This window comes from Mustela nigripes, chromosome 15 (assembly GCF_022355385.1).
Source record: "Mustela nigripes isolate SB6536 chromosome 15, MUSNIG.SB6536, whole genome shotgun sequence".
NCBI classification, from domain to species: domain Eukaryota; kingdom Metazoa; phylum Chordata; class Mammalia; order Carnivora; family Mustelidae; genus Mustela; species Mustela nigripes.
Genome location: NC_081571.1, coordinates 77,642,238 through 77,666,555, shown reverse-complemented (window position 1 = coordinate 77,666,555; position 24,318 = coordinate 77,642,238). Strand labels below are relative to the sequence as shown.

At 37.5% G+C, this 24,318-nt stretch overlaps 1 long non-coding RNA gene across 1 annotated transcript in view; it reads right to left on the bottom strand.

Annotated features, from left to right (window-relative positions):
* LOC132002502 (uncharacterized) overlaps positions 1-24,318 on the bottom strand; it is a 90,099-nt gene that overhangs the window by 29,343 nt on the left and 36,438 nt on the right. The window lies entirely within an intron of this gene.

Below are 24,318 nucleotides of genomic sequence, written 5' to 3'. Positions count from 1 at the left end.
GAGTTAAACACGCTGAAACAGAATTCTCTTGGATTTCCTGGATGAGGCTAATGTACTCACAAGGGCCCGTATAAGGGCAAAGAGGCGAGTCAGGTCAGGAAGGAGACGCAATGAGGAAAGTAGAGGTGGGAGCCAGGCATGGTCACAGAGGGAGCCGGAGAAGGCAGCGCAATGCATTGTCCTCTGGAGCCTTCAGGACGCAGCCTTGTCAGCCCAGTTTATACTTCCTACCCCAACATGCTGAGATAATGTAATTTTGTTGTTTTAAGTCTGTAGTCTTTTTTTTTTTTTTTTTTTTTTTTTTTTTTTTTTTTTTAACAGCAGCAATAGACAATTAGTATAGATAGCAGTGAAGATGAAATCTTGTGGAAGGTCCTAGACATTACAGGGAATAAGGGAGGAGTAGTGGGGGGAGGGGCAGACGCTGAGGGGAGGAGCAAACGCATCTGCAGTGTTACTGTTTATATCTGTAACAGAGTACTAATATTTACTGCCTGGCCAAAGAGACATCAGAGAATGCTGTTCTCCAGAGTCCTCCTGGTTGCAGGATAATTACTGCATGATTCCACTTCAAAAAGGAATCTAAAAGACTCAAACACATAGAAGCATAGAGGAGTGCGGTGGTTACCGGGGGCTGGTGGGAAGCATGCAAAGGGACGTTTCGTTCAAGGCGTATGAAGTTTCCAGTCATCAAGATGTTTACGTTCTAGAGATCTGCTGTACTACACTGTGGCTATGAACAGAATAGTGTATAGTGTTCTTACCTCAAAAATCAACCAATGAGAGGAGAAAATAAGTGAAGAAGAAGATGGAGGAGGAAGAGGAGGAGGAGGAGGAGAAAGAAGAACATGTACATAAATACATGTTCTCTGGTACGTTAACAACTACAGATATTAAAAGAATTTTTCTCTCTTATTCTAGGCAAATGTCAAGACCACACACTACTTTGTTCATACTTCTTCTTCTTCTTCTTTTTTTAAGATTTTATTTATTTATTTGATACAAAGAGAAAGAGAGGGAACACAAGCAGGGGGGAGTGAGAAAGGGAGAAGCAGGCTCCCCGCTGAGCAGGGAGGTCGATCCAGGGCTGGATCCCAGGACCCTGGGATCCTGACCTGAGCCAAAGGCAGATGCTTAACGACTGAGCCACCCAGGAGCCCCTGTTTCATACTTCTGGGATAGCTTTCTCACTTATGATTTATTTTGTTGAAAGTTGCATGAGTTTCCAGAGTCAAGCTACCAAGATGAAAATATGTTTTAAGAATAGGATATCAACAGATAAAAAGCATAAAGGAAAATGCATATATAATTTTCTTACCCTATTACAGTTTCTACATCTGTCTTATGGAGCCAATTTTAAAATTCAGGAAAAAAATCCTACCATTTTCCAAAATATCCCTTTCAAATTTATATCCAATTTGCGCCTGAAATGTTTTGGCAAATGAAGGGAATATACAAATACACAACTCTTAATATGCCAAACCTCCCATCTTCTAGCAAACAAAATCAAATTTTTAGCTATCAAAAATGGTAAAACAGAAAAAAGCTAAATCACTACATTTGAAATAAAACTATGGTTAGAATCAGTTATGAATTAGCTGATTCCTCATTGAATAAGCTGTCTAATATCTAATGTAAGTTGGGTTTAAATCCTTGGTGTTTGTAAAGATTAAATAAGACATTTTATCATGAAATCACTATATTGATACACTAGTTTACAATTTCAACAATTGCCGGTGACCCTGAAACCATGCAGGAGTTAGGGGCTTCAATCCGCGCACAGTTGAAAATCTGTTGATAACTTTTGACTCCTCCAAAATTTAACTAATAGCCTACTGTTGACCGAAAGCCCTACTGATAGTCGATTAACACATATTTTTTTATACCATATATATAGCATCTGCTTCCACTCAGCTGATGATCTGGCAGTCCTGGGATCAAGCCCCGCGGCTGGCTCTCAGCTCAGCAGGGAGTCTGCTCTCCCTCTCTGTCAAATAAATAAATAAAATCTTTAAAAAAAAAAAAAAAAAAAAAAGGAGGGGTGTTTGGGTACCTCAGTCGATTAAGTGTCTACATTTGGCTCAGTTTATTATCCCCGGGGTCCTGGGACTGAGTCCTGCATCAGGCTCCCCGCACAGTGGAGAGTCTGCTTCTCCCTCTCCCATTCCTGTGCTTGTGCTCTCTCTCTCTTTCTGCCAAATACATAAAATCTTTGTGTATATAGATAGATATAGATATCTAAATATATATATATAGAGAGAGAGAATATATCTTAAAACAAAGTAAAAAAATAGTAAATTAGAGAAACTACATTTTCAGTACTGTACTATATTTATTGAAAATAAAAAATCAAAAAAAAAAAAAGAAAGAAAGGAAAAAATCCACAAATAAGTGGATCCATACAGTTGAAAGCCATGTTCTTCAAGGGTCAACTCGATAACCTACGGATTTAGATGAACTAAAACTTGCAGACCATTAAAGAAAACAGAACTGATTTGTAAACAATCTTTAAACAATTACAGAGGTATGCATCATACTTCCAAAACGATATCTTTGAGACTTGAACAATCACTCTGATGTCAAGCTAGACAAGATGTCTTGCAAGAAAAATACTGCCAGGATGCCTGAGAATTCCTGCACCTGAGACAATGTCGTGGTAGGTAAGAGGTACCACTTTCCCCACTGCTTCGAAAAATCTGCTTGTTTTCTGGTGTTGAGTACTTGGCTTCATTAACATTTGTACAAGCTGGTTCCTTAAACTTAATTTCTCTAAGGTTCAATCCCTCAAAAATTTAAATTTTTTTGCATGTATCAGTTGCAACTTTCATCATAAAGTGTCTTTCTGAAAAGTTAGGTTCAGAGAGTTTTAATGAAGAGTGAATTTGTAAGTTCTACGTAAGATTCCTTCCCAATTACTCAAAAGCCCCAAAGTAGGCTGTACTCAAGAGTGGACATTCATACAAATTTTAAGGAAGATTTTTTTCTAATAATCTCATGCTATTATTAAATATAGAACTGCAACAACAATAAAACATTAAAAAACATTGGAGTATGTTTGTCTGCACTTGGAAAAAAAGAAAAACAGCTTTTTAAAATAGTTTTATGTAGTTTTCAGGGACATCTTCAAAAATCCCAATTAAAAAAATACATTTGTACTGTAGAATAATTGTAGATATACGAAAAAGGTTGGAAGATCCTGCTGAGAGTTCTTAAATCTGATTTACCCAGTTTCCCCCTAGTTAGCACTGAAAATAACCACAGGGCACTTGCCAAAACTAAGAAACTAATATTGGTACAATACTGCCAAGTAAACTCCTGGCTGTTTAGAGTTCACTGGTTTTTCCATTAATGTTTTTGTTTGTGGGTTTCAGAATCCAGTTTAAGATAGCACATGACATTTAGCATAATATTTTAAAACTATAGAAAATCTTAAACATGGGCTTTCAACACATTTTCCAAAATGCACACAGCCAAGGGCAGTTCGGATCCCTGCTGCTCGGTTTCTCATTCTTTCTCCAAAACACAAGCATTCCAGACTCAAGCACATTGTTGTATCAGTGTGTTGTATCACTGAATTAAAGCTATTTGTAAACTTTAAACATAACAGATGTTTCTACATCTGCATAAACTACCAGCCTTTGAAAAAATCGTTCAGTGTGCATTTGGTGTTTTAAGACTGCCTCCCTTCAAATATTTACTCTCTGCTACAAGTGCTTGAAATAAACACTGTCCCCGGATCTGGATGATACAATGCCCTCCCTCCACTGTCCCAAGTTTGCCCTGGCTCTCTTTACCTGATCCCGTATTTTTTATACCTTCCTGATTCCCACATTTTTCCTGCTTACCCTGCTTACCTGAGGTGGTTTCCTCTTCTTGAGGGCCATTTTTTTTTTTTTTTTTTAATTAAAGAGGGGGAGAGAGAGGGACCCAACCTGGGGCTCTACCTTACCATGCTGAGGTCATGACCTGATCCAAAATCAAGTCAGATGCTTCACTGACTGAGCCACCCAGGCCCCCCTTGAGGACCCTTTACTAACTGGTTTTTCAACAAGCAAATACTATGTGAAGATGTAATGAGCGTCAGGTTCCTCCTAATGCCGAAGTTCCATTTCATCCTCCTGGGATCACATCTGCTGCCACTTCTCAAAGATACAGATGTTGCTTTTTGAAACCAAGATCTTGCTAGACAGTTCACTTCAAAACCCTCCTTATGCAGTGAGGCCAGAAGAACTCCCTCATGCCCAGCACAGAAGGCTGCTGTTTGTGGATGTCTCTATCAACAAGAACAGCAGCAGAAATATTAAAACTAGGTGACAGTTGTATGCTATTCTGGATGCTTCGGGTGTGACTGTTAGGGTACTCATTTAACAATTGAGGTAACGGAGTCTGCAGGTAGTTAAGGGACATTCTGTCTTCAAGCTCATTGAAACAACTTCCCACTGGGGCCTTCGCTGTGTGGTTACCAGGCAGCAGTGATCCTTGTTGGCTAAACTGTACATCAGACCTGGAGTTTGGAGTATCCCTGCAGGGAACACACCCAGTTTGGACTGCCTCCCCAGTCATCTGGCACTGAATGCTGCGGTCTTCCTAAAAAACAGTGATGGCCCTTGTGCTCTGTCCTCTCTTGTGGCAGACAGAGCTCTCTTTGGCAAGACTTACGAGAGATCACAGCCAGCCCTGGGAATCTGAAGCCACTGTCCCTCTTCCTCGATGATCTGATACAAGCTATTACTTCTGCTTTTTCTTGTATCAGCTCAATTTTCTTCTCAATGCCTGCATTTTCTTTTCATTGGTTTTTAAAACTGACTCTACATCTTTTTTTTTTTTTTTTCTTCCTTCCACCTGTTATCAACTCCACTTGGAATGATTCCATTCTCCTGGGCCAGCTAGTGGATTGCTGCTTTCTGGGGCATCAGCATTGCAAAGAACCACATTTACAACCAGCATGTACAGAATGTTTCTCCCCAGTGCAAAGACAGATACTTGTAAACTGAAACTATTTATCCTAGATTAACTTCATGTGGTTATCCTAAGCAGAACAGAAATGTATCTTTTAGTAGGATCTCTTTGGAAAGAATTTCTTTACTTAGAGAGGAGTTATCTGCAAGGTCTGCTGACATATCTGTGGGAAAAGAGGTAGGGATCAGCCTGAAGACAGGACTTTCAGTAGAAAACAACTCAAACTCTTTGAAAAGGCACAGAGTTTCCTAACTTCCAAATGCTGAATACATTTTATATAAAAGGAATTTAAGAATTTCAAGATCAGTCCTCTAGTATCAGTTACATGTATTATAAAAAGAGAATACTTTTAGTATTTTTAAAATAACAACACACATTTAAAGTACAAATTGATAACCAAAATATAATACAAAATGGAATGTAAATGTTCAGTTGAAGGAGGTTAAATATATGCATCTATATGGGTGGATGGTTTCTAGGCTCTGTATATGCACATACATATAAATACACTTCTATTTATATTATTTATATGTGAATGTATATTCTATATGTATGTATCTACTTATTAAGGTCACTCGTGCCTTATATGACAGTGCTTTGTAAATATAGATGTAATAAAATCATTTAGTGCCTATTTCAAAAGTTACAAAGACTACTAATCTATTTTAAGAACTGGGTAAAGAAAGACATTCAGTGCCCTTTTCCAGTCTCAATTTTCTCTCAGTTAGAGACAATCTATTTAAAATAATTCTCTTAAATCAACATGAGAAGCACATTTCCATTGTTCCCAAAAGCCTCCTTCTTTTTATTTGGCTTTTTATTCCCCTTTTTGTTTACTTTGTGCTTTTGGTTGGGGAGCAGCCTTTGTTTTTTGTGCCTTTTCTTGTCCCTTTTTTCCACTAGATCTGCTCTGCTGCCTGTCCCTCAGGTGTTCCTTCAAGAACCTTTTCTAAATGCAAAAGCAAATAAGAGGAAAAATGTCAGCTTCCATGGTTGGCAAGACAACAAGGCTCAGAGGGTAGGAAGCAGGTTCGTGGCAAGCAGCGGCAGGCTTCGCAAGTGGGCCCTGGGCACGGGAGCGCCGGGCCGTGCCTGCAGGTGCACCGAGCTCTGAAAGAGCTCTCCCTTCCCAGCACTTTCTGTTTATCAAATGCTGCCCCGTTTGGGCTGTGCCACAGTGTATTTCTCTAAGGTTAGAACCCAGCTGTGTCCATGAAATCAATAGAGACAGAAAAACACATATGCAGCCCAAGTGTTTTACGGTGACACGGGTATGGTGGTTCAACTAGTGCTCCCCATCACTTGCTTTATTTAACACTCATGAAGTTTGCCTCAAAAACCTCTCAGAACAAGTTTGATTAGGTGAGTATCGTGATGCTATCCAATTATGAAAATCATGAGATACCTTCCCAGTTATTTAAAACACTGACAGAAAATCACTGCAAACTAATTATAAGGTCTATCATACATTAAGAATTGCTATACTTTCTCCTACTTGTACCTTTTTTTTTAATCTTCAAGAGCACTAGTTATTAAAAGCAGCATTGGGGATTTATACAATTAATGTAATTCTTCACACAACAAGGAGATGGGCTGGAGAGTGCTTTGATTTTTCTAGAACTTTTGTGGAAGTTTTAAAAACCCCAGAGAAATCAGAGCAGCTAGCTTTTAGGATGGGTTGAACTCAGAATATAAAGTTTTATTTTTTACCACTATCGTTGCCTAACATACATTTTGTCAATTTGCCCTTCCCTGATCCTTAGGAGCATCCTGGGAAAATCCAATAGCTTTTAGGTGATTTTTTTAAATATAATTTTTTATTTTTTGTAAACATATATTTTTATCCCCAGGGGTACAGGTCTGTGAATCACCAGGTTTACACACTTCACAGCACTCACCAAAGCACGTACCCTCCCCAATGTCCATAATCCCACCCCCTTCTCCCAAACCCCCTCCCCCCAGCAACCCTCAGTTTGTTTTGTGAGATTAAGAGTCACTTATGGTTTGTCTCCCTCCCAATCCCATCTTGTTTCATTGATTCTTCTCCTACCCACTTAAGCCCCCATGTTGCATCACCACTTCCTCATATCAGGGAGATCATATGATAGTTGTCTTTGTCTGCTTGACTTATTTCACTAAGCATGATACGCTCTAGTTCCATCCATGTTGTCGCAAATGGCAAGATTTCATTTCTTTTGATGGCTGCATAGTATTCCATTGTGTATATATACCACATCTTAGGTGACTTTAATTCCAATCTGGTCTCCATTAAAGTTCTAATCGATCATCCCTCAAACACGTCTGTCCTATCCCTTCTGAGACCACTCTGGGGCTGGTTGAGCCGTGAGGAAAGGGAGCGGCCACCATCTTCCCCTTCCTTTTCCTTTCTTACTCCGGCCTCCACCTGCCTTTCCTTCAAGGCTAGAGTCGTGGGGGAGGTGACTCAAAGGAAGAAGGAAAGATCTACTTCTGGACCTTGAGGGCATCCCGACTCACCACTGCCCTTTGGTCCTGCCAGCCACTGTGTGTCTTTCTCGGTGCTCTTTCCTCACTGACATCATGCTCTTGCTGGGGCAACTTTGCTTCTTACCTTTCGTCAGGCCGATCCAGGGTCGGACTTTTTAGATTACCTTGCCCTGGGAGGAAGCTGCTCTGGGGCAGGTTTTTGTCAGGATATCGATAGCAAAGTTACCTCCTGTAAGAAGCCATGTGTCCCAAATAAAAATAGAGAATTCTTTGTCCCATGAAGCACTAGAGTTTCTTCATTGCTCCCTTTCTTGCCTTATCTGTGTGGCGCATCCAGCCAGCTTCCTGTTTTTGGCTTCTTCAGGCTTAAAACCGACACCTGCCTCCATCAACATGTATACAAAACCCCTGCGGCATAACCCAACCTTTGCAAGAATGTCCTGAGGTTTGACTACTTCTGTTATAATTTGGGATATGACTGATAAAGAACATCGAGTCAGGGAGTGTTCTACAGCCTTCTGTAGTGCAAACAATTCCCCAATTTTTGTGTGTTCTTTGATGCTGCCACACCCGGCTGGGGTGCGGATAACCGTGCACCATTTCTCCTCCATGGAAATGGGCTAGAAAATAACATAACACTTTAATTTTTGTAAAGTTCTTGCTACCTTATTAGCAAAGATGCCTTATACGAAGGATATCTAGAGCCATTTTTCTATGGACTGTAAGAAATCTGAACCAATTTAGTCATGTCTTTACAAATCCTGTCTTTAGAAGTGATGATAAGTTCACTGACTGTTGTTAACTTCCCAGGCTTTAGTGACTTTGAGACAACAGAAAAAGTTCCAAATATCCTGATAGAAATTTTTTCACCAATTATTCATTTTCACTTTTTACACAATATTTTCAAAGTGGAGTAGGTTAGCCTGGCAAATCAGTCTTGCACCATGGCACAAGAAAGACGGACATAATTTTTCAGCAGCTTCTGGAAAATACTGATGATTTCTTACATGTTGACTCAGTGGTGGTCAGAGGTAGACTCTAAGCTATTATGTTCCCCATCATGGTGGCCCTCTATATTCTTCCCTTACCCAGTCGGGATAAGGGAAGAATATATGTGCTCCATATTGGAAAATTCCAGACCACCTTCTTGATGTATACCTTTTTTGATGAAACCTGAAGCTTCTGAACTACTGCATAAATTCCTATTATTTCAAGGCTAATCCTTAGCACAGGATACCCAGGGGTTGGCATATCCTAGACCCTCATTTGAGAACCCCCAAATATCCACAAACTTATTGAGCAAAGGGGTTGTAAGTATGTTCATTTATTCTGCAAATCTATATCATTTTTAATAATGACAGTGATCTCCCCTTTCTTATAGAATCATGCTTAATAGTAAGGGATGTAGTTAATACCTGTGGTGACTGTATAATGTAGGAATTAGAAGATAAACTCATGAGTCAGACCACACCTGAAATCGTATCTTGGTCTTCCTCTACAAGCTGTGTGACCTGAACAGGCTACACAATGTCTCAATGCCATAATTTCCTCATCTGAAGTGTCAATATAATAATAATATCTACACCATAAGTTTGTCGTGAAGACTATGTTGATATATTGAAAATATTGGATATATACATCAGTGAGTAGCACATAGCATTAGAGTCCTTTTTTATTATTAATACTCTTATAAATCACATTCAAATTTTTACTTGATCCTCTTAAGAAGGTAATGAAGTATGTCAGATATTTTAATTTTTTCTTCTATAAAAATGGAAAATTAAATTTTTAAGACTTTTTTCTAGAGAAGTTTAAAGTCCACAGCAAGACTGAGAAGCAAGTTACAGAGATTTCCTATATGCTGTCTGCTCCACAACTGCATAACCTTCCCCAGCCTCAACATCCTCACCAGAATGGTACACTGAAAACTACTGATGAGCCAATATTGACACCTTATAATTACTGAAAGTCCATAGCTTACATTAGAGTTCATACTTGGTGGTGTACATTCTATGGGTTTTGGCAACATGTAATGACATGTTTCCATCATTATGGTATCATATAGAGTATTTTCATTGTCCTGAAAATCCTCTGTATTCTGCCTATTAATTCCCCAACACAATCTCTGGCAACCACTGATTTTTTTAGTGTCTCCATAATTTTGCGTTTTTTAGAATGTCATATAGATAGAATCATACCATATTCCTTTTCATACTGTAACCTTTTCATATTGGCTTCTTTCCCTTAGTAGTATTCATTTAAAGTCCCCTACATGCCTTTTCGTGACATGACAGCTCATTTCTTTTTAATGCTCAATAATACTCCATTGTCTAGTTGGACCACTGTTCATCAAGGACATCTTGATTGCTTTCACGTTTTGGCAATTACAAATAAAACTACTATCAACGGTCATTCCAGGTTTTTCTGTAGATGGGTTTTCAACTCCTTTAGATAAGTACCAAGGAGTGTGATTACTGGATTTCATGACAGGAATGTATTAAGAAACCTCTGAACTATTTTCTCCAAGTGGCTGCACCATTATGGGTTCCCACCAGTGAAGAAGGATGAGTTCCAGAGCCCAACATGGTGACGCACATTAAGAAAGTTCTGGGTCAGATCTCAGAAATGCTTTCTTCCAGAGACAGAAATTAAATGTCTAAAAGATTGGAGTATAATGCAAACCTCATAATATTTACACTTTGACACCTTCTAAAATATAACATTAGGTGAATGTCATTTATATTTCTTATAAATTCTCATTTTTATAAAAATTAATTAACAACGTAGGAAAAATGGACTTCCAAATGAAATGCTGAATAATTTTAAGAATAATATAGAAATTATGTAAAATATTCTGAAGGAATAAACAAAATAATAAATTTTGTTTCAAGGACATGGGATTATATGTATTTTTATGCACACATTTCTATTTTATGTATGTATGTTTTACACGTGCTTTTCTCTCTACTTTATTTTGAACAAAGGTTGACATTAGAGTAATACTTGAATCTATGTTTTTCTGATGAACAATTACAAATGACTCTGTCAATGTCATGTCAAAATCAAGGATTATTTTTAAATTCTGGGATGTGCCTCATCCTGAAGATTATTATTAACTAATCACAATTGACAGAGGTAGAAAACAGAGTATGAATTCATAGAAACTATGCAAACAATCTACAGAAGTCATATGGGCTATAAGATTCCTGGTTGGAAGGATCTAAAACTTGGTTCTGTAGGAATATACAGCAAGAAATCAAGTGACCTCATTGATCCAGAAGGACTCCTCATTGAGAGTATTTGTCATCACTTCAAACTAACCTTTAGCTTTGTGGTGTTGCCTCTGAGAATTCCTGTACCTATACAAATGCCCTGTTGAACCCCTCCTGAGGCAATACCAAAGCCTTAAATATCATATTAAAGTTTATATTGTTTTATTTTTCACTATAGAAATACATTGTTAGTAGTTGGGATCCTCAAACTATAGCTAAAAAGTCATTATGAGGGATATTTTTTTCTTCCTCACTAAGAGGTAATGTGTCCACAGCAAGGTTTGGCTTCTGGCCATGGTCACACCAACGGTGAGCAGAGAGTGCTCTCTGGGAGCCAATGTGTCACATTTGGTGCATTTGAGCAGAAGGCCTGGCTATAGCTCTCTGCTCAACGAAGTTTCCAGACACTCTCAGAGGTACATTGTTGGAAAGGCCATGGGCTAGGGCAGCAACGTGCAAAAACCTCTCAGGCTAAATTAATTATACTTCTGGAAATGGTGGAAGAAAAGAAAACAAATCAAGAAAGTGTGGGATCTGTGGAAGTAATTTACTTTTAAATAATTGCTGGGGAATTCTTAGGTGATGTTAGGGCACCAAAGAAGGAAATATTATCTCTGATAACTAATTCTTAGTGAGGACCTACAGAAGTGTAGCTATAACCTGATACCAAACTTAGGTCTGCAAAGAACACACAAAATCTATATGGCAAGATCTCAGAGATATAAATTCAGGGAATTTATAACCACTGAATAAATTAACTATCCTACATAATTAGACTTTGGGTACATAGAGCATGAACTGTGTCTCTTTCATATTGTTCTAGTAAGCAGTCTGTAACTGGGACAATAATCTAGGCTAAAGTCATATATTATGGAGTCATTGTTATTTCTGAATTTTAGGAGGAAACTATAGGTGAGAAGGAGGTCAGTCTCAAAAACTGTGCAGGGTCTAGGATTTTATCTTAGTGGCAAGCCAACAAGTTTGCCTGCCCCATTTTCATAGGTTCTGGCAGAAGACACAGGGCACCCTAATAAGAGATAAGCAGCAGTAGCTAGCTTCAAGTCTATTTCTATCAACTATCTATGCTGTTCAGACCCCACAGGGTGACACAGGTGGCCCATAATGGACACCTGTACAGAGTAGGTTGCACTGCAGAAGAGGAGCACCTAGCTTGAGAAATCTATTGTTTCCATAGGATGAGAAGTTGGTTTGCTCTTTGTTTTGAGGGAGATTTCATGTCAGCTCTCAAAGTCATTCATTGAAAACACAACCCAAAGAAATTGCCCAAGGAAAGAGTGGTCAAAATTTTATGCTCTTGGGGCGCATTAAGAAAGTACCCAATGGGGAGCGCCTGGGTGGCTCAGTTGGTTAAGCAACTGCCTTCAGCTCAGGTCATGATCCCAGTGTCCTGGAATCGAGTCCCACATCAGGCTCCCTGCTCCTTGGAGAGTCTGCTTCTCCCTCTGACTTTCTCCCCTCTCATGCTCTCTCTCACTGTCTCTCTCTCAAATAAATAAATAAAATCTTAAAAAAAAAAAAAAAAAAAGAATGTACCCGATGATCCATGACAGGTGGGTGGTCTACCCAACAGTTGCCCAGGGAAAACCTAGAGGAGAAATGATATGTGATTAGGAGTAAACCTTAGGAAACACAAACATTTGAAAATATTTGGAACAGCCAAGAAAGGAGTAATAGGGGAAAAGGAGAAAAATCAGAATAGTATAAAGAGTGAAAAAGATGAAAACGGTATTAATGAGGGAGTAGTGATGACAGCAATCTGCCTGACAAATACACAACACCAAACCATTCGGAAACTGGAGACGTGGTTTACAATTTTATTTTTTTAAATTTTGTTTCAATATCCCTTTGTATTGTTAAAACTTTTGAGAAGCTGAGAGCTTTTGTTTATGTGGGTTATATCCACTGAGAGTTAAAAGTTGAGTGTGAGAACATTTTTAAGTATTTATTAATTAAATCTTTAAAATAACAGTTGGTTTTATGAAAAACAGTATATTTTCTAAAACTAAATATAATGAAAACATTATTTTTCACTTTTGCAATTCTATTAAATGTCTCTCTTAAGATATCTTGATTCTTATACCTGCCTCTATAGTCTTCATGTTGCCATAAGCTATTTAGATTAAAGTATATGAACAAAATCCAGCATCACAGAGGCATGTGGTTGGAAAGAGTGGGGGTGATATAAGTAACCTTTTTCAGATAAGTGGGGATATTCTTGTCTAACATTATACCAAAATTTCCAAGGTGGTAACTTTTAAATAGAAGTTGAAATATTGAAACAGAAAAAATCATTTTTTGCCCTGTTACATTCAAATTCATTGATGTATTTTCCATTTTGAATGGATATTTTAACCACAAATGATTATGTAACATGTACAGATCATTTGGAAAGTATTGTTTTATTGAGTAATGCTGATCTTTCAAATGTTGACATTTCATTATACAGTATTAAATATCACATTAATTAATTTCACCAGCAATCATCAGAAAAGTATTTAAGAATTAGATATACCAGTCTCACAGTGGTGGATACAAGCTTTCCAAATGTTTAATTTTCATTGGAAAGTTCGGATTTCATCATTGAAAAGTATTATCAAATGTTTTTCTTAAAACACCAGGTTTAATTTCTTTGTTCACTATCAAGAAAATGTCCACCAAATATTCAGTTCTGAATAACATATTTGTTCTGTCAGTCTTTCTTTCAGGTAAAAATGGTGATTTGTGGGGGCAGGGGGGCAGTTAGTTTAGCTTACAACTCAGACAAATATAGGAGCCCAGATATAGTCATTGACCTCTGTTATGCAGTAAAAGTGTTTCATAGAGTTTCCATGTCATCACATGGCATTATTAGGGAGTTGGAATTTAATGAAAAGGATAACTTTTGTGTTTCACCTCAGACAGTCTCAAAAAAATATTTTCTTGTCTTGTGTTGTCTTCCTTACAAGTTCTTGACTGTAAATACAACAACTACTAGTATTTGGTGCTATTCCCATGACTCATGCTAAGAAACCAGCAGTTTTACTTAAATTACTTTTGCAACATCAGTGCAAACAGCATAAGAAAGACAACTAACGTCTTAGTATTATTATGAAAATAGCTTGACTGTTACAGTGAACTTATCTAGGGGATCTCAGGGATCTGAAAACTTTATTTTGAGAACTGCTATTTTAGAAAAGTGAAAGCCCCTTCCTTCAATTACTAATTCAGTTTTGTTGCTGTTGTTGTTTGTTTTTATATTCATTTTAATTTCTCTGTTCTCCTCCTCTCTCTCTTCAAATGTGTGTGTGAGCATGTTGGAGCTGTTTGGGGTCTAATTAAAAATTAAAGAAAGCCTAATTTTATTGCAAGATATTTTTAGCTATTCTTTGTCTTCCTCAGTGATATTATTTTACTTTATGTTAATAAAGTAGATTTTAAATTTTTATTAAGGACTTCATCTTTAGAGCAGTTTTGGGTTCTAGTTTTAGTTTTAGTTTTAGTTTACCAAAACCCAGGCAAAGGTACAACGATTTTCCTCACACGTGCACAGCACCTCATTCTCAACATCTTCTGCCAGAGTGATACATTTGTTACAATCAACTTTAATACACTAGTCACCCAAAGTTCATAGTTTGTATGACGGGCTTACTTCGAGGCTCACAGAAGCTCTGACTCCCTTTTTCATCTGTCTCCTTAATCTTGGGGGGCAGTGGTTTGTCCCATATTCCTCCTTTTTTATGAATTCAAGAGGAGTGGTTGGTTTTCCAGTCTGATCAACTTTTTGTTTGTGGTTAGGATGGAGTAGTTACTTCCAAGCTCCTTATTATATGCAGAAGCAGAAATCACAAGTCTTAACAGAGCATGTCTGAGTATATATCTCCTCTGTTTTGGAGACTAATCTAAAAACCCCTCAGTTTCTGGTTAGACTAAGAATGTTTCTGAGTCTGTATCTATAACTATCTTCTTCATGTTCAATAGCCTCAAAATAATCACAGAAACTTGACCTGAACACATCATCTAATCTTACATATGCCAGTATTTTTTTAAGTTTATTTTGATAGAGAGAGATCACAAGTAGGCAGAGATGCAGGCAGAGAGAGGGAGAGAAGCAGGCTCCCCACTGAGCAGAGAGCCTGATGCAGGTCTCAATCCCAGGACCCTGAGATCATGACCTGAGCTGAAGGCAGAGGCTTTAACCCACTGAGCCACCCAGATGTCCCCATATGCCAGTGTTTTAGATGAAGGCAGAAGGATCAATCAGCAAGACCAGAATAAATCTCATAACTTTTTACCATGAGGACTTGACAACTAATTGACACTTTTTTTATTAATCCATCTGACTTTCAAACCATGCATTATATGTATTCGCTGAATTTAAATATGGGACATATATTAACACAACAAAGAGAAGTTGCATCAAATTAGAATATAAAAAGATGAGGCAGTGTGGCACCTGGCTGGCTCAGTCAGTTGAGCATCCAAGTCTTTCTGTTGGCTCAGGCCATGATCTCATGGGTTGAGAGATCGAGCCCCATGTTAGGCCCCACTCCCAATGCAGAGTCTGCTTGAAATCCTCTCTCTACCTTCCCCCTTCCCACCTCATGTGCTTTCTCATTCTCTCTCTCTCTCAAATAACTAAACAAATAATTTTTTTTTTTAAGATGAGGTAGGGCAAAAAGCCCTATTTCTGAGTTTCCATGCAATCTGGCATAAACTGAATATTTACAGAAAGCAAAGTTTATTTCATTAGTTTATTAAACAACTAAAAATACAAAGGATATTAGAAATTGTTCAGATCTCTTGGATTAGATTAATGTATTTTAGAATGACTTAGTCATAATAAATATATTTACATTAGGAAGCTTATTCATTACCATATACAGTTGAAAGTATAATAGTATATGGTCTTTCTAAACTGTAGCAGGATAGTATTTTGAAACACTATTCAACTGTTTTTCTCTTTCCTAGTTCTCTTTTATCTTATTGTTCCTCCCCCATTAAAATAATTCTGAGTTAGTGCTTTGAGAAAGGAAAACACAAAGAACAGAATATAAAGTAATAGTCGAGTAATTGATTTTGACTTCCAAAAGAGCTCTTAAAATCCAAAGCTGACATGTGACGTGAATATATTTTTGATTTATATAAATATGGAATTGGAAAAAAGAAAAATAATTTAAATAATTAAAAATTCATTTAAACATGTACAACACAGGGAAATGTAAATAACGGATATTTGAGTAAGAAAGACAATATGCAGATATACTAGTCCTTTTCCCAAGCAGATAGATAAAGATCTCAAAAGATTAGCAGGGGGAAGGAAGCTAGAGAAGTGACTAGTCTTTAGAGCCTGATGATACCCCAGAAGAAGCCCGACACTGCCATCCCTTGGCTCTGTCCAGTGGGAATGGCTGGACCCCTATATGTTTAAGGGAAATCTGAAATAGAGGGGTCTTCTATATGGTTCACCTGTAGCCCACGGTTGTGGAAACCTTGTGGAGGAGCTCCACAATATGGTGCCAAACCAGTAAAATAGATAAGGCTATGGACTTGGATATAGCTTCAGAAAATTCTGATAATCTTGACCTTCATAGAGAAAGAATCAAGTCCCCTAAGAGGGGGTGTGGCAGATGCTCTTTTCCAAATATGACTGCAGCAAGTACTCTCATTCCACATGCTGTTTTTACTATGTGAGTCTGACAGGCCTACCATCAAGAAGTAGGGTCTGTGTTTCTTCTTGAAGCTGGTGGGGTTACAAACAGAAGTGACATGATGGGATTCCAATGCTAAGTAATAAAAGGCAAACAACTTCTGCCTGTTTCTCTTCAATGTTTTTGTTCTTGGAACCCAGCCATCCATGCTGTGAGGAAGACCAAGCAGCCAAGAGAAGCTTCATGTAGGTGTGAGGCCAACAGGCCCAGCTGAGGTTGCAACCAACAGCCAACATCGATTTTCAGACATGTGAGTAAAAGAAAAGTCTTTAGATGATTCATGTCTCCAGACTTCATGTATTCCAGATGAAGCCCCAAAATAGCTCAGAATAGAAACAAGCTGTCCCTGCTGGGCCTTTTCTGAATTCCTTGTTCTCAGAATCCAAAAATATAATAAAACAGTTGTTTTATGTCACTAAATTTGGAGAACTTTGTCAGGAAGGATCGATAACTGGCTCAATGGGGTGGGGAAAAGGAGTGGATCTGAGAGGATAATGGAGGGGCAGAACCTGGTCTTGGGAAAAGTAAGCAGAATATCTAAGTCCCTGGACTTGTGCCTAGAAGTCATGGCAGAGTCCTTAGCATCAGGACCAGATTCCACAGTAGGTGCCTCAACACCTGGCTAAGTGAGTTACATCTTAGTGAGTGTTGTCACGGACACAAGATAATACAGGGACAGACACCTTTTCCTGATGCCATGACAATACCGTTATTTGTAGATACTTAGGGACACTACGGAAGAACATATGAAATAGAAAGAATCATAAATTGACCAACTTTCATCTTGAAATATCCACATTCAAATCATATTTGAGTTGGCATGACTCAGGTTTTCTTTGCTGTTTTTGGATTATTTCAAATTTAGTCAACGAAAATAAAGTCCCATTTTACCTTTTTTAAATCTTAGTTTTATAAAATGTCTCACGTGCCAGCTAAATATTTTTTGGAGATGCTTACAGAAATAGGCATTGCTCTGAGCAGATGATATGTATTATCACATGCCCCTTCACAAAGTTTCAAATTTTAATTGGGAAATAGTGTTTAGATTGGCAAATTCAAACCACAGCTTTGTCTTCAATGGAGAAAATTTGAATAGAAACTAACAGCTCTTTTTGCTTCTACTATTTTATTTTATTTTATTTCTTATTAATGTTAATTACAGTAAGATATAAGTATGACACACTTTATCATCTTTAAGTGTACAACCCATTAGTTTCTGCTTCCACTTTTAATGATTCATTCTGTACTTTATACCTCTCTAGAGATCTCATACAAACTTAAGAAAAGAATATTAGTTTTACTCATAAATGACAAGCTAAGTTTCTGCTAGTGATAACTGACCCATTCCTATCTAATCAGACTCCTCCACTGAATATTCTTTGGGACTTGTGGTAAAGTTTGTGAGATAAATAGCCTTGATCAGGATGCATCTGTGGCCCTAATCCAAAACAGAGTTAATGGGCCTGAATCGGAGTTAAATCCAAGAAGCTCAATATAGCTGACAAAATTGGATAATAAAATACCACTAGGGACACTCTCTGGACTAAAATTTATAATTGTCAATATGATGTAATCAAAAATGCTAATTTTTGTAATCAATCTCATTTGCAGTCAAATTCTACTTATTTGACATCAGCCTAGTTCATGGAACTCTTATGTTCAATTTAAGAAAAAAATTGAAATATCAGTTACTTATTTTATTTGAAACCTGAAATTTTGGGTAAAACTCTGGGGATTCCTGCCCCACTCCTGTGTGATCCCAGAAGATGTTGCATCCATGTGCCTTCATCCCTGTCTCTAACACTGAGCTCTCTAACTCTTTCTGACTCCAAAGTTCATCTCCATTCTGTTCTGAGATGTGGAGCTTTAGTTCTATGGCACCAGTGTTTCATGAACCAGAGTTGTGCTGCCAGAGAAAGAAAACTGTGAGATAGAGTGTTATAGTACACAGAACCATTAGCTGTGTGGAACTCCAGAGAACCTAGGCATTAGAAGAAATTATGCACTTTGTGAGCAGATGTATTCTGATATTTATTGCCTTGTAATGAGAATATGGAAGTTGAGTTCTGTGGCTTCTAAATAAATGAATACATATATACATACATAAGACATACAAATAGCTAGTACACACCTCCCTTATATTGTGATGAATGAATTATCAATGGTTACTTGAGTTCAGTTCTCACAGAGAAAAGGGAGAGGAATAGATAGCAAGTCATATTTCAGTTTTCTACCCAACTGTGAAAGAAGAAGTTGGGCAATTTAAGGGCACTGATTACACTTTAGGTTCATTCTTCTAGGTTCATCTCTAATGTTTCCCCACCCCCCAGGTTTTTATTTAAATTCTAGCTAGTTAACATACTGTGCAATATTAGTTCCAGGTGCAGAGTTTAGCGATTCATCACTTACATAAAACATCCAGTGCTCATTACAACAAGTGTGCTCCCTAATACTCATCACCCATTTAGCCCAGACCCTGCCCATCTCCCCTTCAGGAACCATCAGTTTGTTCTCTATAGACGCTGTTTCTTGGTTTGCCTCTCTTTCTCCCCACTGTGTTCATTTGTTTTGTTTCTTAAATTCCATATATGAGTGAAATCATATGGTATCTGATGTCTATTGGAAGAAGAATGGATAAAGAAGATGTGGTATATATAGACAATGGAATATTACTCAGACACCAAAAAAATGAAATCTTATTATTTGCAATGACAGGGATGGAACTAGAGGGTATTATGCTAAGTGAAATAGATCAATCAGAGAAAGACAATTAACATATGATCCCACCCATATGTGGGAGTTTAAGAAACAAAACAGAGGATCATAGGGAAGATGAAAATACAAAACAAGACAAAATCAGAGAGGGAGACAAACCATAAGAGATTCTTAATCACAGGAAACTGAGGTTCGGTGGAGGGGAGAACAGTGGAGGGGATTGGGCAACTGGGTGATGGGCATTAAGGAGGGCACATGATGTAATAAACACTGGGTGTTATATAAGACTGAGGAATTACAGGCCTGTACCTCTGAAACTAGTACATTGTACGTTAAGTAACTGAATTTAAATTTAAAAAGTATAATAAAAAAAAGAAATTATATTTGTTTTCTCCTGTTTAAAAAAAAAGCATTAGAATCCAAAATATATAAAGAACTTATAAAACTGAATACCTGAAAGACAAATAATCCAGTTTAAAAAAATGGGCTGCAGACATGAATAGATATTTTTCCAAAGAAGACATACAGATGGCCAATAGGCACATGAAAAGTTGCTTAAATCACTCATCATCAGGGGACTACAAATCAAAACCACAATGAGATGTCACTTCGTACCAGTCAGAATGGCTGAAAATAATAACACAGGGAACAGGTGTTGCCCAGGATATATTGTTGGTGGGAATAAAAACTGGTGTAGCCACTCCAAAAAACAGTACAGAGTTTCCCCAAAAACTTAAAAATAGAACTACCTTATATCCAGCAATTGCACTAGGGGGGTCTATTTACCCAAATGATATAAAAATAGTGATTCAAAAGAATACATAAACCCCAACGTTTATAGCAGCATTATCAACAATAGCCAAATTATCAAAACAGCCCAAGAATCTCTAAAATTTTTAAGTGTATAACATAATAAGCATGGGATTTTAAAAAAAGCAACTTATTGAAATAAAGTGAACATATTAACAACTAGTAACTTCTATAATTTCAAAGTAGTGTTGAGTATACACAGTGTTTTTTGATATTGTCAATAACTTGAACATAACATGAAAATTTCTGTTTCTATTGTTGACAGTGTCACCTAGAATTGCTTGGACTACTGTGTTTTATTGCCTACACTTAACATCTAATGAAATGCTAAACTTCAGTTAAAGGACAGTAAAAGAAAAACTGCATTTTTTTTCTCATCCAATTTTATAAATCCCTGAAAGTCTATCCACAAATATCTTGGTGTTTAGTGGAGCCCAGGTTAAGAATCCCTGAAGTGATAACAGGCTAGATCTTTACTGTATTGTAGAACGAATTGCTTCATGTTTCTCACTAACGTCAAGAAGAGCTATTTATCATAAAATTTTAGCTAAATTCCAAAAACAAAACAACAACAGAAGGAAAAAAATCCCACTTGCATTCACCAGCAGTAAACCAGGAACCATGGGCTGGTCTAGGCTCAGGAGATGGAAGGCTACATGCATTGTTTGTCTTCAGAAAGGATTTTAGAATATTTGCCACTTTCATCTTAGAATTCCTCCACATTTGATTAGAGTTAAAAACAACTGAAAAAAGTCATAGAGATATTAGGTGAGCCAGGTACCATTTGTGCTCAAACATATGCTCTTTTTCTATTGGTCCTTCAAGTGAAATTTCTCCTTAGGCTAATATTCTGTATAAATTTAGTGATATCAGTTACATAGGAAAGGACAAGTTACTTAAAGACTCAGCTCCTCCAGTTTCTCTTGTGTAAAATAAATGGGTTAAGCTAAATGATCCTATGGTGGACTATAGTGGAAAGACAATTAACTTTGAAGTTAAGCATTAGTTAAAATGCCCACTGAAATTCTATTAAATAAAATATGATTTAAGAAAGTTAAGACCTATTTAATTATAGAGCTGTGAAGAGGATCAAATAAGACAACATAATGCTTCTAAAAGGCACACAGTAAGTCTTAAATATGGGGCTTCGTACTCAGACTCTGATAAGCTGTAATAGAAAAATGCCTGCTCCATGCATATGGAATCCCAATTGTTACTTTTAAATAAATGCTCATCATTAAAAATACTTTGAACACTGGGCTACAACATGCTTATTTATTTATCTTTTTAGTGAAGAAAAACTTCTGTAAGCATTTCTTGAATTCGCTGGCATTAGAAATGCTGCAGCTTGGAAGAGAACGGTTGTGGAGGAGAGATGAACAACAGATTCAGGAAGGCAGTAGGCTGTGAAAGACATTGGATGCCAGGTTAAGACACATGGCTGACAAATTCTTTAAAATGTGAGGCAGAGAGCTAAGCCCAAAGCACAAAGACTAACATGGCTAGATCGTTAGTTTGAGTGAGTGCTCTCCATATTTTTGTGTCAGCAGAACACAGAAATGACAAGATGTGCTCAGTGTGCTGGTGTATACAGATCAGGCTCCTCATGGCGGGTGTCAGCTCACAGGGCAGGATGGGCTGCTCCCACAGCCTCCGAGTGCCACCAAGGTCTCCAGACCCACCCCGTGGTAACCTTCACCTCAGCACACCTACAGGCCCTTGGTGACCCTTTCCAGAGCACAGCAGCTGGACCCTTGGTCTCACATATACAGAATAGTTTGATGACAACTTGTCAAACAAACAGGAGAGAACACATCATATTCTGCTTTTTATTTTTTTTTTATTTTTTTAAGATTTTATTTATTTACTTGACAGACAGAGATCACCAATAGGCAGAGAGATAGGCAGAGAGGGAGAGGAAGAGAAGCAGGCCTCCTGCTGAACAGAGAACCGGATGCGGGGCTCGATCCCAAAACCCTGGGATCGTGACCTGAGCGGAAGGCAGAGGCTTTAACCCACTGAGCCACCCAGGTGCCCCATATTCTGCTTTTTAAAATAGGTTCTCACCACTTAGAGCTATTATTTGAAAACATTCACAATGGGCTCCTAAATGAGAGAACTTCTCCAAATCCTCATTTACTTCACAGCAATAAAGCAAAAGAGACATTCTAGGCTAACTGCTAAAATTTAGTGCACTTAGTGATGAAAGGACACATTTAGGGGCTTTAGGGTCCAGGCTAATTTACACTTGTTATTATCTTTCTACCTATATGTGGTGGACAGAATGATGCCTCCCAAATATCCATGTACTAATCTCCAGAACCTGTGAATATGCTATCTTACATGACGAAAGGGACTTTTCAGATGTCATTAAATTAGAGATGGATCCTGAGTGGGGGAGATGGCCCTGGATTATTCAAAAAGGAAAATGCAATAGCCAGGGTCCTATCATATGTCTGTCTGTGACAGAGGAAGCTGAGGTGAGACAGAGAGACAGAGATTTAAGATGCTCTGCTACCATCTTTGAAGATGGAGGAGGGGTCAAGAGACCAGGCATACAGATGGCCTATAGAAGCTGGAAAGGAAAAGAACACAGGCCTGCTGACACTCTGATTTCAGGATTTCCACCTACAAATTATAAGAGAAGAAATGTATGCTGTTTAATCCTCTAAATTCATCATATTTTTTTAAGGTCACAATAGTGAACTAATATACCATGTGTCTGTGTAATACAATTTTTATGCTTTTTCCTCTTGGCTTAAGACATAACACACAGTTTTGAACCGAACAGAAATACATATTAAATTGTCACTTGTGGAAGTGAAGTTCCAGCCCCTCACCTCTAAGAAGAGTCAAGATAAGACAGTTTAGGATCTGTACTTTTTTCAGCATTGAATCGATCATTTCCAATAAAACCTTACGAACTATCAGGAGTACCTTAAAGATTGTTAAATAGTTCATGTTTAAAATTCTTTTGGAGCAATGTTGATACTTTGCCTTTATTTTTGACATTTTGCACCATTTATCACATTTGCAGTGGGATATCAATGATTTCTTAATAGTTGGTATCTGATCTTTTCTATTCAACATTATGTCGAGATCTTAAAATGTCACAAGGACAGCAGATATTTAGAGAGAGATAGTTTGCAATGTGATGATCGTGTGTGTGTGTGTGTGTATGTTTACATGTGTGTATAAAAAGACACCACACTTTCCACATCAACTTCCTTAGCTTTATTATTCTCTAATTCCGGGATCTTGAAAACCAACTACAGCCTCTGTGCCTGAGTTTCCTCAAAATACTACCTCATAAGATTAGTGAAGATAACCAGTAAAGAAAATGTATGTAAAATGATAGGAATGCTACTTGGCACATAGTAATCGCTCTGAAACATTATTATTATCTTCATCACTAGTATTATTATCTGCATCACTAGTATTATTGGTATTATTATCTTCATCACTAGTATTATTGGTATTATTATCTTCATCACTAGTATTATTGGTATTATTATCTTCATCACTAGTATGCCCAATAACCAAAAGCACATGCAAGAAACCTCAAAGCTCTTGCACTATCCAGAGAAGGTGGGAACACCATTGTGACCATTAGTGGTCAGTTATCCTACTGTATCTTACTGATGGCCTGCGTGATTTCTCCAAGGGGACACTCACAAACCCACTGATTAAACCATTGCCACTCGCTGCCCACTATTGCAAATCATTCTTCTTCTGACTCAATGGTAGGATCCAACAATGTAGGATCATTAAAAATACATTTTCAGAATAGTGAGTTATTTAGATACTTTGAGCATTTACATTCCCACTGGCTAAATTAAGATCATGCTTAATCTTCTTAGTTGGATAGCCAGAACTTTAAACCAACAAATGAAGGACACCCTTTATAGCTGGTTGCATGCATAGACCTATATATTCAATTTAATAAGAAATTCACTTATCTGAACCAAGCATTAATCATTTCATAACTACATTGAAAGGATATTTTCCCTCTTAGAAAGGAAAATCTCCATATCAGGATAATTTCGTGATTTCCAAATTGTATCTGTTAAATCTCCAGTAACCACGGCACTAGATACCAATTGCTAGACTACAAATCAGTTTATCTGGAGTACTCATTAAGAGGTTATTTACAATATCTATCAGAATTGGCAATTGACAACTTCTTGAACTATTGGCTAAGTTTCCTCATCACTGACATAGTACCGATAAGATATCACCTAGAAATTACAATGTGTGCTGCAAATATACAATTGGTTAAATGATTTAGTAGCCAAACATAATGTACTCAAGAACTTGCTGTCTTTGAAATCTTTGAACACAGCCCTAGGCCACTATAATCTCCACATTTAGAGCTTTTAATTAAATAT